General features: G+C 53.6%; 17 non-coding genes across 17 annotated transcripts; all 17 read right to left on the reverse strand.

Moving 5' to 3' along the window:
• Positions 1-8: 8 nt before the first annotated feature.
• Trnam-cau (transfer RNA methionine (anticodon CAU)) lies at positions 9-81 on the reverse strand. The gene has a single exon. It is a non-coding gene; the product is annotated as a tRNA-Met (tRNA).
• A 380-nt stretch (positions 82-461) lies between these two features.
• On the reverse strand, positions 462-532 carry Trnag-gcc (transfer RNA glycine (anticodon GCC)). Its single transcript has one exon. It is a non-coding gene; the product is annotated as a tRNA-Gly (tRNA).
• Positions 533-1,411: 879 nt separating this feature from the next.
• Positions 1,412-1,485, reverse strand: Trnai-aau (transfer RNA isoleucine (anticodon AAU)). Its single transcript has one exon. It is a non-coding gene; the product is annotated as a tRNA-Ile (tRNA).
• Positions 1,486-1,683: 198 nt separating this feature from the next.
• Positions 1,684-1,755, reverse strand: Trnae-uuc (transfer RNA glutamic acid (anticodon UUC)). Its single transcript has one exon. It is a non-coding gene; the product is annotated as a tRNA-Glu (tRNA).
• A 305-nt stretch (positions 1,756-2,060) lies between these two features.
• On the reverse strand, positions 2,061-2,133 carry Trnam-cau (transfer RNA methionine (anticodon CAU)). The gene has a single exon. It is a non-coding gene; the product is annotated as a tRNA-Met (tRNA).
• A 380-nt stretch (positions 2,134-2,513) lies between these two features.
• Positions 2,514-2,584, reverse strand: Trnag-gcc (transfer RNA glycine (anticodon GCC)). Its single transcript has one exon. It is a non-coding gene; the product is annotated as a tRNA-Gly (tRNA).
• Positions 2,585-3,463: 879 nt separating this feature from the next.
• On the reverse strand, positions 3,464-3,537 carry Trnai-aau (transfer RNA isoleucine (anticodon AAU)). The gene has a single exon. It is a non-coding gene; the product is annotated as a tRNA-Ile (tRNA).
• A 198-nt stretch (positions 3,538-3,735) lies between these two features.
• Positions 3,736-3,807, reverse strand: Trnae-uuc (transfer RNA glutamic acid (anticodon UUC)). Its single transcript has one exon. It is a non-coding gene; the product is annotated as a tRNA-Glu (tRNA).
• A 305-nt stretch (positions 3,808-4,112) lies between these two features.
• Positions 4,113-4,185, reverse strand: Trnam-cau (transfer RNA methionine (anticodon CAU)). Its single transcript has one exon. It is a non-coding gene; the product is annotated as a tRNA-Met (tRNA).
• Positions 4,186-4,565: 380 nt separating this feature from the next.
• On the reverse strand, positions 4,566-4,636 carry Trnag-gcc (transfer RNA glycine (anticodon GCC)). The gene has a single exon. It is a non-coding gene; the product is annotated as a tRNA-Gly (tRNA).
• An 879-nt stretch (positions 4,637-5,515) lies between these two features.
• On the reverse strand, positions 5,516-5,589 carry Trnai-aau (transfer RNA isoleucine (anticodon AAU)). Its single transcript has one exon. It is a non-coding gene; the product is annotated as a tRNA-Ile (tRNA).
• Positions 5,590-5,787: 198 nt separating this feature from the next.
• Positions 5,788-5,859, reverse strand: Trnae-uuc (transfer RNA glutamic acid (anticodon UUC)). The gene has a single exon. It is a non-coding gene; the product is annotated as a tRNA-Glu (tRNA).
• Positions 5,860-6,164: 305 nt separating this feature from the next.
• Positions 6,165-6,237, reverse strand: Trnam-cau (transfer RNA methionine (anticodon CAU)). The gene has a single exon. It is a non-coding gene; the product is annotated as a tRNA-Met (tRNA).
• Positions 6,238-6,617: 380 nt separating this feature from the next.
• Trnag-gcc (transfer RNA glycine (anticodon GCC)) lies at positions 6,618-6,688 on the reverse strand. Its single transcript has one exon. It is a non-coding gene; the product is annotated as a tRNA-Gly (tRNA).
• An 879-nt stretch (positions 6,689-7,567) lies between these two features.
• Positions 7,568-7,641, reverse strand: Trnai-aau (transfer RNA isoleucine (anticodon AAU)). Its single transcript has one exon. It is a non-coding gene; the product is annotated as a tRNA-Ile (tRNA).
• Positions 7,642-7,839: 198 nt separating this feature from the next.
• Positions 7,840-7,911, reverse strand: Trnae-uuc (transfer RNA glutamic acid (anticodon UUC)). The gene has a single exon. It is a non-coding gene; the product is annotated as a tRNA-Glu (tRNA).
• Positions 7,912-8,216: 305 nt separating this feature from the next.
• Trnam-cau (transfer RNA methionine (anticodon CAU)) lies at positions 8,217-8,289 on the reverse strand. The gene has a single exon. It is a non-coding gene; the product is annotated as a tRNA-Met (tRNA).
• Positions 8,290-13,774: the final 5,485 nt, after the last annotated feature.

Here is a 13,774-nt window from a genome sequence, read left to right on the forward strand (position 1 = left end):
AAATTAAATGCCCCGGGTGAGGATCGAACTCACGACCTTAAGATTATGAGACTTGCGCGCTGCCTACTGCGCTACCGAGGCACGGGTGAACTGCTTGTCCTGGAAACTGCCTAAATACCGTACCCAATATTAGACGTAGAGACACTGTACTTCCTGGATAACGTGTTCTGTTGCTACACGTGCACTGCCGGCCCAGTTGATTGCGGTGTTGCTGCAGCTGTTGCAACGATAGGCAGCACTCCTTGTCGTTAAAGTTCAGTGCCTCGGAGGCACCGGGACACAGCAACTTGTGAGGCCAGGCCGACGCTAGTCTGTAGAACATGATGCGAGCGTCCTAGTGGGGACCCGCGAGTGCTGCGTTCTCGGTTCTTCTCAAGGGAATCCAGCTATACATTCTTGTGGATCGTGCATCTCAAGCGCGCAAGCCACGCGGCAGCATTATCGCGGGAAAAGCAAAATGATGCATTGGACGGGAATCGATCCCGAGCCGCCCGCGTGGCAGGCGAGCATTCTACCACTGAACCACCGATGCTCGGGCCAGCGGTAACTTCACGCTGCTTCCCGAGCAGATGTCTCAAGGGAAAGTGGGACTGCCGTCAAGCGCCGTAGCATTCTGTGGAGAAGGTGCTGCAGACGCTGAATCCTGCACTGCACTGCTTAAAAATGCCGCCAGAACGCGGTCCTCTGCGTACTCTTGCGTCGCCGGCGCCGACTCTTGCCAAAGGATGCGAAATGTGCGCGGATACGCTGTCCGAATGCGTCTGGATGTGCTCCCCTAGCCTGCCTCGAAATGCGCCTGCCGGGTACGATCACCTTCGGCCGCTGCCGACAGGCGGGAAGCCGACACAGCGCGGAGGCGGGGCGCTCGCTTGTGCGGTGGTGGTGTAATGGTCAGCATAGTTGCCTTCCAAGCGCCAGCCCTTAGTGTGTCTCGACTTGTCTCGACTCTGCTCAGCTGACGCGAGAGCTGACGCTCTCAAATCGGCCTATATCAAAACGACAAGCACGAGAAACGACTGAGAGAGGCAAGGAGAGGCGAGGCGATGGACACACAGCACGCCCCCTTCATTTCACGGTGGCGTTTCCCTGACCGAATCAGTCAAAGGAGAAACAAAAATAGGAAGTAAAACTGCCAATAGTGCCCTGTGTTCCCATGCGCTCACCCGCCCAAGTACTGACCAGGGCCAAAGTTGTTACGCATCGGCAATCGGACATTTTCTTTCATTTTCTCTTTATCGGTTGAGAACCAGTGTATTCAAGATATTATGGCCATTGCCGAGTGAATGCTGTAGTGCTTCCCGACGAGTCGGGTTCGGATCCTCTGTCAACTTCCACGCAGGGTGATGATCTTTTGGTCATCACACTCGCCAGCTGAAATCGGCGCTGCCTTTTCGCAGTAGTAAAAGAGTAGTGGCCCGTGGGGGGATCGAACCCACGACCTTCGCGTTATTAGCACGACGCTCTAACCAACTGAGCTAACGGGCCTCGGCAGACGCAGTTGCTCAGCCCTACGCTGGAAACGGGTGGCATGAAGCCATACACCATTTCTATGGGCGTCGTGTGTCTGCTTCCCTAGTCTATATTCTGCTGACGGTCACGAAACAGTAGCTATATTGCGAGCAGGACGGGAAACGGCCGCTCGGACAGCTCAAACTTGTCACGATTCGTGTGGAAAAAATTCCGTTCCGGTACCGGGAATCGAACCCGGGCCTCCTGGGTGAAAGCCAGGTATCCTAGCCACTAGACCACACCGGATGTGGCCGTTTCATTCGACCGTTCGTACGGTCGCTTGTCGCATTTCGTGTCGAGGGCCGCGTCGGCGCCCCTCTCTCTTTGCGAGCATCTTTACACATACTGACTGGCAAGGCGCGCACCTCAAACGTCGCAGAGCAGTGCTTTTGGCTTCGTGCTCTGCTGGGAGAAGAGGAAAAGGGAAGCTGTAAGTAGCAATAACAGGAAGTAAACATTCTCCCGCTGAAGCGTTGAAACGTTGTGGATAACAAACAAGAAATACGTTGGCGCCCTAGCAACAGCACCAGCATCAGTCACAGAAAATTAAATGCCCCGGGTGAGGATCGAACTCACGACCTTAAGATTATGAGACTTACGCGCTGCCTACTGCGCTACCGAGGCACGGGTGGACTGCTTGTCCTGGAAACTGCCTAAATACCGTACCCAATATTAGACGTAGAGACACTGTACTTCCTGGATAACGTGTTCTGTTGCTACACGTGCACTGCCGGCCCAGTTGATTGCGGTGTTGCTGCAGCTGTTGCAACGATAGGCAGCACTCCTTGTCGTTAAAGTTCAGTGCCTCGGAGGCACCGGGACACAGCAACTTGTGAGGCCAGGCCGACGCTAGTCTGTAGAACATGATGCGAGCGTCCTAGTGGGGACCCGCGAGTGCTGCGTTCTCGGTTCTTCTCAAGGGAATCCAGCTATACATTCTTGTGGATCGTGCATCTCAAGCGCGCAAGCCACGCGGCAGCATTATCGCGGGAAAAGCAAAATGATGCATCGGCCGGGAATCGAACCCGGGCCGCCCGCGTGGCAGGCGAGCATTCTACCACTGAACCACCGATGCTCGGGCCAGCGGTAACTTCACGCTGCTTCCCGAGCAGATGTCTCAAGGGAAAGTGGGACTGCCGTCAAGCGCCGTAGCATTCTGTGGAGAAGGTGCTGCAGACGCTGAATCCTGCACTGCACTGCTTAAAAATGCCGCCAGAACGCGGTCCTCTGCGTACTCTTGCGTCGCCGGCGCCGACTCTTGCCAAAGGATGCGAAATGTGCGCGGATACGCTGTCCGAATGCGTCTGGATGTGCTCCCCTAGCCTGCCTCGAAATGCGCCTGCCGGGTACGATCACCTTCGGCCGCTGCCGACAGGCGGGAAGCCGACACAGCGCGGAGGCGGGGCGCTCGCTTGTGCGGTGGTGGTGTAATGGTCAGCATAGTTGCCTTCCAAGCGCCAGCCCTTAGTGTGTCTCGACTTGTCTCGACTCTGCTCAGCTGACGCGAGAGCTGACGCTCTCAAATCGGCCTATATCAAAACGACAAGCACGAGAAACGACTGAGAGAGGCAAGGAGAGGCGAGGCGATGGACACACAGCACGCCCCCTTCATTTCACGGTGGCGTTTCCCTGACCGAATCAGTCAAAGGAGAAACAAAAATAGGAAGTAAAACTGCCAATAGTGCCCTGTGTTCCCATGCGCTCACCCGCCCAAGTACTGACCAGGGCCAAAGTTGTTACGCATCGGCAAGCGGACATTTTCTTTCATTTTCTCTTTATCGGTTGAGAACCAGTGTATTCAAGATATTATGGCCATTGCCGAGTGAATGCTGTAGTGCTTCCCGACGAGTCGGGTTCGGATCCTCTGTCAACTTCCACGCAGGGTGATGATCTTTTGGTCATCACACTCGCCAGCTGAAATCGGCGCTGCCTTTTCGCAGTAGTAAAAGAGTAGTGGCCCGTGGGGGGATCGAACCCACGACCTTCGCGTTATTAGCACGACGCTCTAACCAACTGAGCTAACGGGCCTCGGCAGACGCAGTTGCTCAGCCCTACGCTGGAAACGGGTGGCATGAAGCCATACACCATTTCTATGGGCGTCGTGTGTCTGCTTCCCTAGTCTATATTCTGCTGACGGTCACGAAACAGTAGCTATATTGCGAGCAGGACGGGAAACGGCCGCTCGGACAGCTCAAACTTGTCACGATTCGTGTGGAAAAAATTCCGTTCCGGTACCGGGAATCGAACCCGGGCCTCCTGGGTGAAAGCCAGGTATCCTAGCCACTAGACCACACCGGATGTGGCCGTTTCATTCGACCGTTCGTACGGTCGCTTGTCGCATTTCGTGTCGAGGGCCGCGTCGGCGCCCCTCTCTCTTTGCGAGCATCTTTACACATACTGACTGGCAAGGCGCGCACCTCAAACGTCGCAGAGCAGTGCTTTTGGCTTCGTGCTCTGCTGGGAGAAGAGGAAAAGGGAAGCTGTAAGTAGCAATAACAGGAAGTAAACATTCTCCCGCTGAAGCGTTGAAACGTTGTGGATAACAAACAAGAAATACGTTGGCGCCCTAGCAACAGCACCAGCATCAGTCACAGAAAATTAAATGCCCCGGGTGAGGATCGAACTCACGACCTTAAGATTATGAGACTTGCGCGCTGCCTACTGCGCTACCGAGGCACGGGTGAACTGCTTGTCCTGGAAACTGCCTAAATACCGTACCCAATATTAGACGTAGAGACACTGTACTTCCTGGATAACGTGTTCTGTTGCTACACGTGCACTGCCGGCCCAGTTGATTGCGGTGTTGCTGCAGCTGTTGCAACGATAGGCAGCACTCCTTGTCGTTAAAGTTCAGTGCCTCGGAGGCACCGGGACACAGCAACTTGTGAGGCCAGGCCGACGCTAGTCTGTAGAACATGATGCGAGCGTCCTAGTGGGGACCCGCGAGTGCTGCGTTCTCGGTTCTTCTCAAGGGAATCCAGCTATACATTCTTGTGGATCGTGCATCTCAAGCGCGCAAGCCACGCGGCAGCATTATCGCGGGAAAAGCAAAATGATGCATTGGACGGGAATCGATCCCGAGCCGCCCGCGTGGCAGGCGAGCATTCTACCACTGAACCACCGATGCTCGGGCCAGCGGTAACTTCACGCTGCTTCCCGAGCAGATGTCTCAAGGGAAAGTGGGACTGCCGTCAAGCGCCGTAGCATTCTGTGGAGAAGGTGCTGCAGACGCTGAATCCTGCACTGCACTGCTTAAAAATGCCGCCAGAACGCGGTCCTCTGCGTACTCTTGCGTCGCCGGCGCCGACTCTTGCCAAAGGATGCGAAATGTGCGCGGATACGCTGTCCGAATGCGTCTGGATGTGCTCCCCTAGCCTGCCTCGAAATGCGCCTGCCGGGTACGATCACCTTCGGCCGCTGCCGACAGGCGGGAAGCCGACACAGCGCGGAGGCGGGGCGCTCGCTTGTGCGGTGGTGGTGTAATGGTCAGCATAGTTGCCTTCCAAGCGCCAGCCCTTAGTGTGTCTCGACTTGTCTCGACTCTGCTCAGCTGACGCGAGAGCTGACGCTCTCAAATCGGCCTATATCAAAACGACAAGCACGAGAAACGACTGAGAGAGGCAAGGAGAGGCGAGGCGATGGACACACAGCACGCCCCCTTCATTTCACGGTGGCGTTTCCCTGACCGAATCAGTCAAAGGAGAAACAAAAATAGGAAGTAAAACTGCCAATAGTGCCCTGTGTTCCCATGCGCTCACCCGCCCAAGTACTGACCAGGGCCAAAGTTGTTACGCATCGGCAATCGGACATTTTCTTTCATTTTCTCTTTATCGGTTGAGAACCAGTGTATTCAAGATATTATGGCCATTGCCGAGTGAATGCTGTAGTGCTTCCCGACGAGTCGGGTTCGGATCCTCTGTCAACTTCCACGCAGGGTGATGATCTTTTGGTCATCACACTCGCCAGCTGAAATCGGCGCTGCCTTTTCGCAGTAGTAAAAGAGTAGTGGCCCGTGGGGGGATCGAACCCACGACCTTCGCGTTATTAGCACGACGCTCTAACCAACTGAGCTAACGGGCCTCGGCAGACGCACTTGCTCAGCCCTACGCTGGAAACAGGTGGCATGAAGCCATACACCATTTCTATGGTCGTCGTGTGTCTGCTTCCCTAGTCTATATTCTGCTGACGGTCACGAAACAGTAGCTATATTGCGAGCAGGACGGGAAACGGCCGCTCGGACAGCTCAAACTTGTCACGATTCGTGTGGAAAAAATTCCGTTCCGGTACCGGGAATCGAACCCGGGCCTCCTGGGTGAAAGCCAGGTATCCTAGCCACTAGACCACACCGGATGTGGCCGTTTCATTCGACCGTTCGTACGGTCGCTTGTCGCATTTCGTGTCGAGGGCCGCGTCGGCGCCCCTCTCTCTTTGCGAGCATCTTTACACATACTGACTGGCAAGGCGCGCACCTCAAACGTCGCAGAGCAGTGCTTTTGGCTTCGTGCTCTGCTGGGAGAAGAGGAAAAGGGAAGCTGTAAGTAGCAATAACAGGAAGTAAACATTCTCCCGCTGAAGCGTTGAAACGTTGTGGATAACAAACAAGAAATACGTTGGCGCCCTAGCAACAGCACCAGCATCAGTCACAGAAAATTAAATGCCCCGGGTGAGGATCGAACTCACGACCTTAAGATTATGAGACTTACGCGCTGCCTACTGCGCTACCGAGGCACGGGTGAACTGCTTGTCCTGGAAACTGCCTAAATACCGTACCCAATATTAGACGTAGAGACACTGTACTTCCTGGATAACGTGTTCTGTTGCTACACGTGCACTGCCGGCCCAGTTGATTGCGGTGTTGCTGCAGCTGTTGCAACGATAGGCAGCACTCCTTGTCGTTAAAGTTCAGTGCCTCGGAGGCACCGGGACACAGCAACTTGTGAGGCCAGGCCGACGCTAGTCTGTAGAACATGATGCGAGCGTCCTAGTGGGGACCCGCGAGTGCTGCGTTCTCGGTTCTTCTCAAGGGAATCCAGCTATACATTCTTGTGGATCGTGCATCTCAAGCGCGCAAGCCACGCGGCAGCATTATCGCGGGAAAAGCAAAATGATGCATCGGCCGGGAATCGAACCGGGGCCGCCCGCGTGGCAGGCGAGCATTCTACCACTGAACCACCGATGCTCGGGCCAGCGGTAACTTCACGCTGCTTCCCGAGCAGATGTCTCAAGGGAAAGTGGGACTGCCGTCAAGCGCCGTAGCATTCTGTGGAGAAGGTGCTGCAGACGCTGAATCCTGCACTGCACTGCTTAAAAATGCCGCCAGAACGCGGTCCTCTGCGTACTCTTGCGTCGCCGGCGCCGACTCTTGCCAAAGGATGCGAAATGTGCGCGGATACGCTGTCCGAATGCGTCTGGATGTGCTCCCCTAGCCTGCCTCGAAATGCGCCTGCCGGGTACGATCACCTTCGGCCGCTGCCGACAGGCGGGAAGCCGACACAGCGCGGAGGCGGGGCGTTCGCTTGTGTGGTGGTGGTGTAATGGTCAGCATAGTTGCCTTCCAAGCGCCAGCCCTTAGTGTGTCTCGACTTGTCTCGACTCTGCTCAGCTGACGCGAGAGCTGACGCTCTCAAATCGGCCTATATCAAAACGACAAGCACGAGAAACGACTGAGAGAGGCAAGGAGAGGCGAGGCGATGGACACACAGCACGCCCCCTTCATTTCACGGTGGCGTTTCCCTGACCGAATCAGTCAAAGGAGAAACAAAAATAGGAAGTAAAACTGCCAATAGTGCCCTGTGTTCCCATGCGCTCACCCGCCCAAGTACTGACCAGGGCCAAAGTTGTTACGCATCGGCAAGCGGACATTTTCTTTCATTTTCTCTTTATCGGTTGAGAACCAGTGTATTCAAGATATTATGGCCATTGCCGAGTGAATGCTGTAGTGCTTCCCGACGAGTCGGGTTCGGATCCTCTGTCAACTTCCACGCAGGGTGATGATCTTTTGGTCATCACACTCGCCAGCTGAAATCGGCGCTGCCTTTTCGCAGTAGTAAAAGAGTAGTGGCCCGTGGGGGGATCGAACCCACGACCTTCGCGTTATTAGCACGACGCTCTAACCAACTGAGCTAACGGGCCTCGGCAGACGCAGTTGCTCAGCCCTACGCTGGAAACGGGTGGCATGAAGCCATACACCATTTCTATGGGCGTCGTGTGTCTGCTTCCCTAGTCTATATTCTGCTGACGGTCACGAAACAGTAGCTATATTGCGAGCAGGACGGGAAACGGCCGCTCGGACAGCTCAAACTTGTCACGATTCGTGTGGAAAAAATTCCGTTCCGGTACCGGGAATCGAACCCGGGCCTCCTGGGTGAAAGCCAGGTATCCTAGCCACTAGACCACACCGGATGTGGCCGTTTCATTCGACCGTTCGTACGGTCGCTTGTCGCATTTCGTGTCGAGGGCCGCGTCGGCGCCCCTCTCTCTTTGCGAGCATCTTTACACATACTGACTGGCAAGGCGCGCACCTCAAACGTCGCAGAGCAGTGCTTTTGGCTTCGTGCTCTGCTGGGAGAAGAGGAAAAGGGAAGCTGTAAGTAGCAATAACAGGAAGTAAACATTCTCCCGCTGAAGCGTTGAAACGTTGTGGATAACAAACAAGAAATACGTTGGCGCCCTAGCAACAGCACCAGCATCAGTCACAGAAAATTAAATGCCCCGGGTGAGGATCGAACTCACGACCTTAAGATTATGAGACTTACGCGCTGCCTACTGCGCTACCGAGGCACGGGTGAACTGCTTGTCCTGGAAACTGCCTAAATACCGTACCCAATATTAGACGTAGAGACACTGTACTTCCTGGATAACGTGTTCTGTTGCTACACGTGCACTGCCGGCCCAGTTGATTGCGGTGTTGCTGCAGCTGTTGCAACGATAGGCAGCACTCCTTGTCGTTAAAGTTCAGTGCCTCGGAGGCACCGGGACACAGCAACTTGTGAGGCCAGGCCGACGCTAGTCTGTAGAACATGATGCGAGCGTCCTAGTGGGGACCCGCGAGTGCTGCGTTCTCGGTTCTTCTCAAGGGAATCCAGCTATACATTCTTGTGGATCGTGCATCTCAAGCGCGCAAGCCACGCGGCAGCATTATCGCGGGAAAAGCAAAATGATGCATCGGCCGGGAATCGAACCCGGGCCGCCCGCGTGGCAGGCGAGCATTCTACCACTTTTTTTTTATTTTTATTTAGGGCCTCCCAACTCCCCTTATAGCCCTCCTTGCTCTCACCAAAATATGCCTTCATCGGCGAGCTTCAACGCTATCATATCTGTTGGGGTATACGCTCGTCGCCGACAGCTTGCTCTCGTGGATCATATCGTGAAAATCAAAAAAGAAATGAAAATTCTTCATCAAACTCTAATCTTCCGTCCATCAATGAAATGCTCAAGAAAAGACAATGTTCCTCTTCAAACAATGAAAATGGCAAAATAAAAGATCCATCCTAAAAGATGCCACAGACGACGAGTAACTAAAAGTCGTAGGAGAGTTCCTTCGTATACAAAAAACACACAATTAATTTCCAAGTCCATTCTCGGAGAAAAGGATGCGCGTGGAGAAGACAAACTAAAAACTCACTCCTAAGATCATAAGAAGAAGGTAGTAAATGGGAATTAAAATAATATTGTCACTTCCATGTGGAAAACGAAATGCACCACTGCCATAAGTCAAATAAAGGAAATAAAAAGATAATCTTCTTCTTTAGCGCATAATTGTCTCACAGATCCATCAAAACCATCTGGTCAAATCCAAACAAAAATGATTGAAAAAAACGAAAAATAAGAGATAGGCTCTTCAGTCTTAAATGGAGTTTGCAATGTATCAATTATTGAACATCTTCGCGTAACCATGTTTTAACGCCGCACACAGAAAATTGGCAAAAAGTTCGTTATAATGTTTCAGCCGCTGTACATGGGAATGTGCATCCCACAAGTATGCTAAATATGTGTATACGTCCTGGACTTGGCAATCCAGAATGGCGAAGACTGTGTGACCTAAGAGCCACACCATGGTATTGTGCTTCGCGCGAGGGAAGGGTTTAAACCCTGGCGCAAGAACATCATTGAGAGTCACGTGCGAGGGTGTCGTCCTGTTGATCAGAGCCACCATGACCCTACACAGTTCCCAGATGGCCGACACGAGGCGACATTGAAAGCGATGCTCCCGTGTGTCTGGTACGCCGCAAGCACCACAGTTGGCAGACGGCAGCAGGCGGATGTCCGAGAGACGTTGGTTTGTGGCCACCGTATTGTTAACCAGTTTATACCACTGGGACCGAACGCCGGAGGGCAACACGGAGTGATGAATATTCAGCCACACTTGCCGCCAGTCGGTCGCGGGGAAACGAAGAGCGAGCTTGTGAGGGGGTGGCCTCCCCACCATTGCCGCATACAGTCGGCGAACATTCCTGTTCCTGTCCAGCGCCGTTTCCAGTACGTAGCTCCGCTGCAGGTAGTAAGCTCTGACGTAGCCGAGTTGATACGGGATGCCCACCACGGACACCGGTGCGCTCTCGGAGGGCGGCCGGTAAGCGACGAGCATGGCCGCCGCCGTTCCATCCGGGCTGTCAGCTTGCAAGGTGGCCATGCGGTGCACCAGCAGCGCCGAACACTTCCTGGAAAAATCGACGAGGCCGAGTCCTCCGAAGGTGGTGTCGAGGACGCACGTTGCCGCCCGAACCTTGAAGATTTCGTGGCGCCACAGGAGCCAGTAAGCGGCCTGCGAAAATGATCGGGCGAGTGGTCGTGGAACGTCCAGGAGTTGTGCCACGTACCACGCCTTGGAATACACGGCGCTGTTAATTAGGTCGACCTTCTGGAGGAGGGTGAGGCGTCGGCTGGCGTAAGTCTTACAAAGGCCTTTGACATGATTGAGCAGCCGGCGCCAGGTGCGCGCCCGCAGCTGTTGGGGATTAGCAGTAACGTCAAGGCCCAAGATAATGTGGTGACGGGCTACGCGAAACCAAGTCTGATCGGGATCCACTTCACAATTTCCTAAAGGAATCATTACGGTCTTCCTTGGATTTATCAAGGCACCCGACGCACGTTCATACCTCCTCAGTAAGGGCCGGATGTGATGAAAATCGTCGTCGTCGCCGATAAAAACACCTACGTCATCAGCATAAGCGAGACATTTCACAGTGGCAAGATGAATATCCACGCCGCCTATCGTGCGGTCAAGCGCACGCAGCAGTGGGTCCAAAGCAATGACAAAAAGGTACATAGATAAGGGACAGCCCTGTCGCACCGACCTACGAAGAACTATAGGTGGTGTTCGCCATCCATTAATTGTCACCACCGAACTGGCTCCTGTCAGGAAATGGCGAATCACGCAAATGAAGCGGAGGCCAAAGCCCATTCTGTCCATAACATGCAGCAAATAATCGTGGCTCATCCTGTCAAACGCGTTGGCAAAGTCCAGAGAAAGAACACCGGCTGAAAGCCGATGGACGGCCGAGTAAGCGATGATGTCACGATAGGTAGACGTTGCATTGAAAATGGTCCGCCTCTTAACGCCGCAGGATTGAAACGGGCAGATGACTTTGTCCATGACTGCCTGTAACTTCGCTGCAACACATCTGGCCGCCAACTTGTAATCAGCATTCAGCAGCGTAATTGGCCGCAGATCGGTGACACGACACGGACCCCGTTTTTTGGGGATAAGAACAATGTGCCCTTCGAGAAACTGACTCGGGATGACGAAGCCGCGAAGCACTTCGTTCACCAGTACCGTAAACTTGTCCCCTACAATTACCCAGAAAGTAATATAAAATTCTGTAGGAAGACCGTCGGGTCCAGGCGACTTGCCCGTTGCACTGGCTTTCAATATCTGTAACACGTCCTGATTAGACACCTCTGCAACCAGCTCTTCACGGTCAGGTTCGGACATGCAGTCGACTAAGTCATGTAATAAAAGTCGCATGGCCTCTCCGTCCACGGTAGTATCGTGAAAGAGCGAAGTATAATAGTCGGAGATATGACGTACGATTTCGTGCCGCTGCGATAAGACAATCCCCGCATCAGTTTCTAGCGCATCAATATACTTTTTGCGAGCCTGTGTCTTCTCCCGGGCAAGATGATAGAGCGACGGCTCCTCGTCATCGATGTGGCATAACCGACGGCTCCGAACCGTTAAACCCCTCGACCTTTCCCGGTGCAGCCTCAGAATCTGGGTTTTAATTTTGCTCAGGCGGAGTCTAATATTTGCGTCCGGGCCAACAGGTGCATGGATAGCATCCTGTAAGCACTGCTGATAAAATGCTAACGTACGCCTGTGCCAGTAACTCGTTTCTCGACTATATAATTGCGCCGCCTTCCGCAAAATTGGTTTGGCATGCGCCACCCACCACTCGATGCAGGACCCGTAAGTATGGAACTTTGTTAAACACTGCTGCCATGCGACACGTATCTCCGCACGGAGCCCTTCGGCACCCAGATGGCCGGTATTGAATTTCCAATATGCCGGAAGAGATTTCGTGCGACAGCACTGCAACCGCAAAACGCACACGTAGCCACAGTGATCACTCACGGCGACAGGCAGAACTTCGACTGCACATAAAGCGTCTGTTAGCTCCCGTGAAACGTAGATCCTATCAATTTGACTGGCCCCCGTATTAGAAAAGTGCGTATACTGCGTCATAATGGGATGGTAGTGACGCCACGTATCACGCAAGTCCACTGCATTTAAAAGGGTAGTCAGTTCAGCACATTTAGTGGGGGTGGGGTATTGGTCAGCAGAGGCAACAACACAATTAAAATCGCCACCCAATATGATGGGGCGAGCCGTAGCCAAAAAGGGGCATATGTCCGTGGTAAAAAAACGAGCGCGTGTGCGTTTTTGATCAGTCCCCGAGGGCACATAGACGTTGACAAATTGGACTCCCTCAATCACACACGCTAAGACACGACCATTTGGAAGAAGTTGGATGTCCGTAGGTTCTAAAGACGACTTATATAAAATCGCAGTGCCACAATTATTATCACTATTCAGATTGTAAACAACATCATAACCTGGGATATTGCTAAAAACGTCACTAGATACCTCTTGAAGAAGGGCAATACTAAAATTTCCATGAAATAAAACGTCTGTAAAAGCTGCTATCTTGTGCGCCGCTGAGATACCGGCAACGTTTAATGTCAAAATAGAAAACATACCCGTGGGGTGTGATTGCGTTGACATTTTAAGCAGATGGACAATACAGAGCAAGAGAAAAAACACCAACGAAGTGATAAAATGGCGGACTTACACGTAAACGAACAGCAGCTGGCATAAAAATGGAAATTTCAGTAGGTCTTAAAACACTGTAGTGGTTAGTAGCAATTCTACAAAAACATGGCACGACAATACACTGGACGCAGTACAAGATACAGTAGTTGCCATGTCTAGTGCAATGTAGGTGGACTCATGACAACGATGTAGGCCTTCGCACACGTCTACTGGCCCCCCTCGTCCTCCTGCTGCTGCCACCACGGGCTGTGACTGTCAGGTGGCGGGGGTGGTCGTGCGTCGCCCGACGACTGGGTGGCTTCCGCCTGGCCGCCGCGCGATGTTACGGCCGCCGGCTGTGACGGCACAGAATGTTTGCGCGGGCGCTGTGGCAACTGCTCACTGGCCTGTTCTAATTTACGCTTTGCAGCAGCAATGTCCTGTTCCTTCCCGGCACTGAGAAATTGTTTCAAGTGAGCAGTGTATGCTCGAATCTTCTCCGTCCTGGCGGGGCTGCTATTACGGGAGGAACCCTGTGACATTGTCTCACTTTCACTGCCACTCTCCGTGGCTGGCGGATTCGCGAGGGCGGCCGGGTTCGGATCCCTGACCTGTTTACCCTTGCCCCGCTGGCGGCGTTGCTTTTTACGTTCCGCTGAAGGCGTTACAGTTTCGGCAGAAGTTGGCACCGGGAGGGGCGGCGGGGGTAAACAAGCGTCTGTCGCCTCCACCGATTCCGATTGAACGGCATCAGTATGAACAGGGCGTACGTCCCGCTCGTCATCAACCCGGTCGGTCGGGGCAGGCGGGTCCTGGACAACCTCCATTTCCTCCTGCCCGACAGTCGTTTATTATGTTCCGCGACGGACCTGTCTTCGACAGAAGCAAGGGCCGACGGTCGCTCGGTCGGTCGGTCGGCCGGACCGGTAAAGGATGTTCCTGCTACAATCTCACTCATAAGGGGCACAAAGTTATCGCTACCACCCACAACATCTTGGCGCGGTAACTGAACAG

The sequence above is a fragment of the Schistocerca serialis genome, chromosome 2 (genome assembly GCF_023864345.2).
Source record: "Schistocerca serialis cubense isolate TAMUIC-IGC-003099 chromosome 2, iqSchSeri2.2, whole genome shotgun sequence".
NCBI classification, from domain to species: Eukaryota; Metazoa; Arthropoda; class Insecta; order Orthoptera; family Acrididae; genus Schistocerca; species Schistocerca serialis.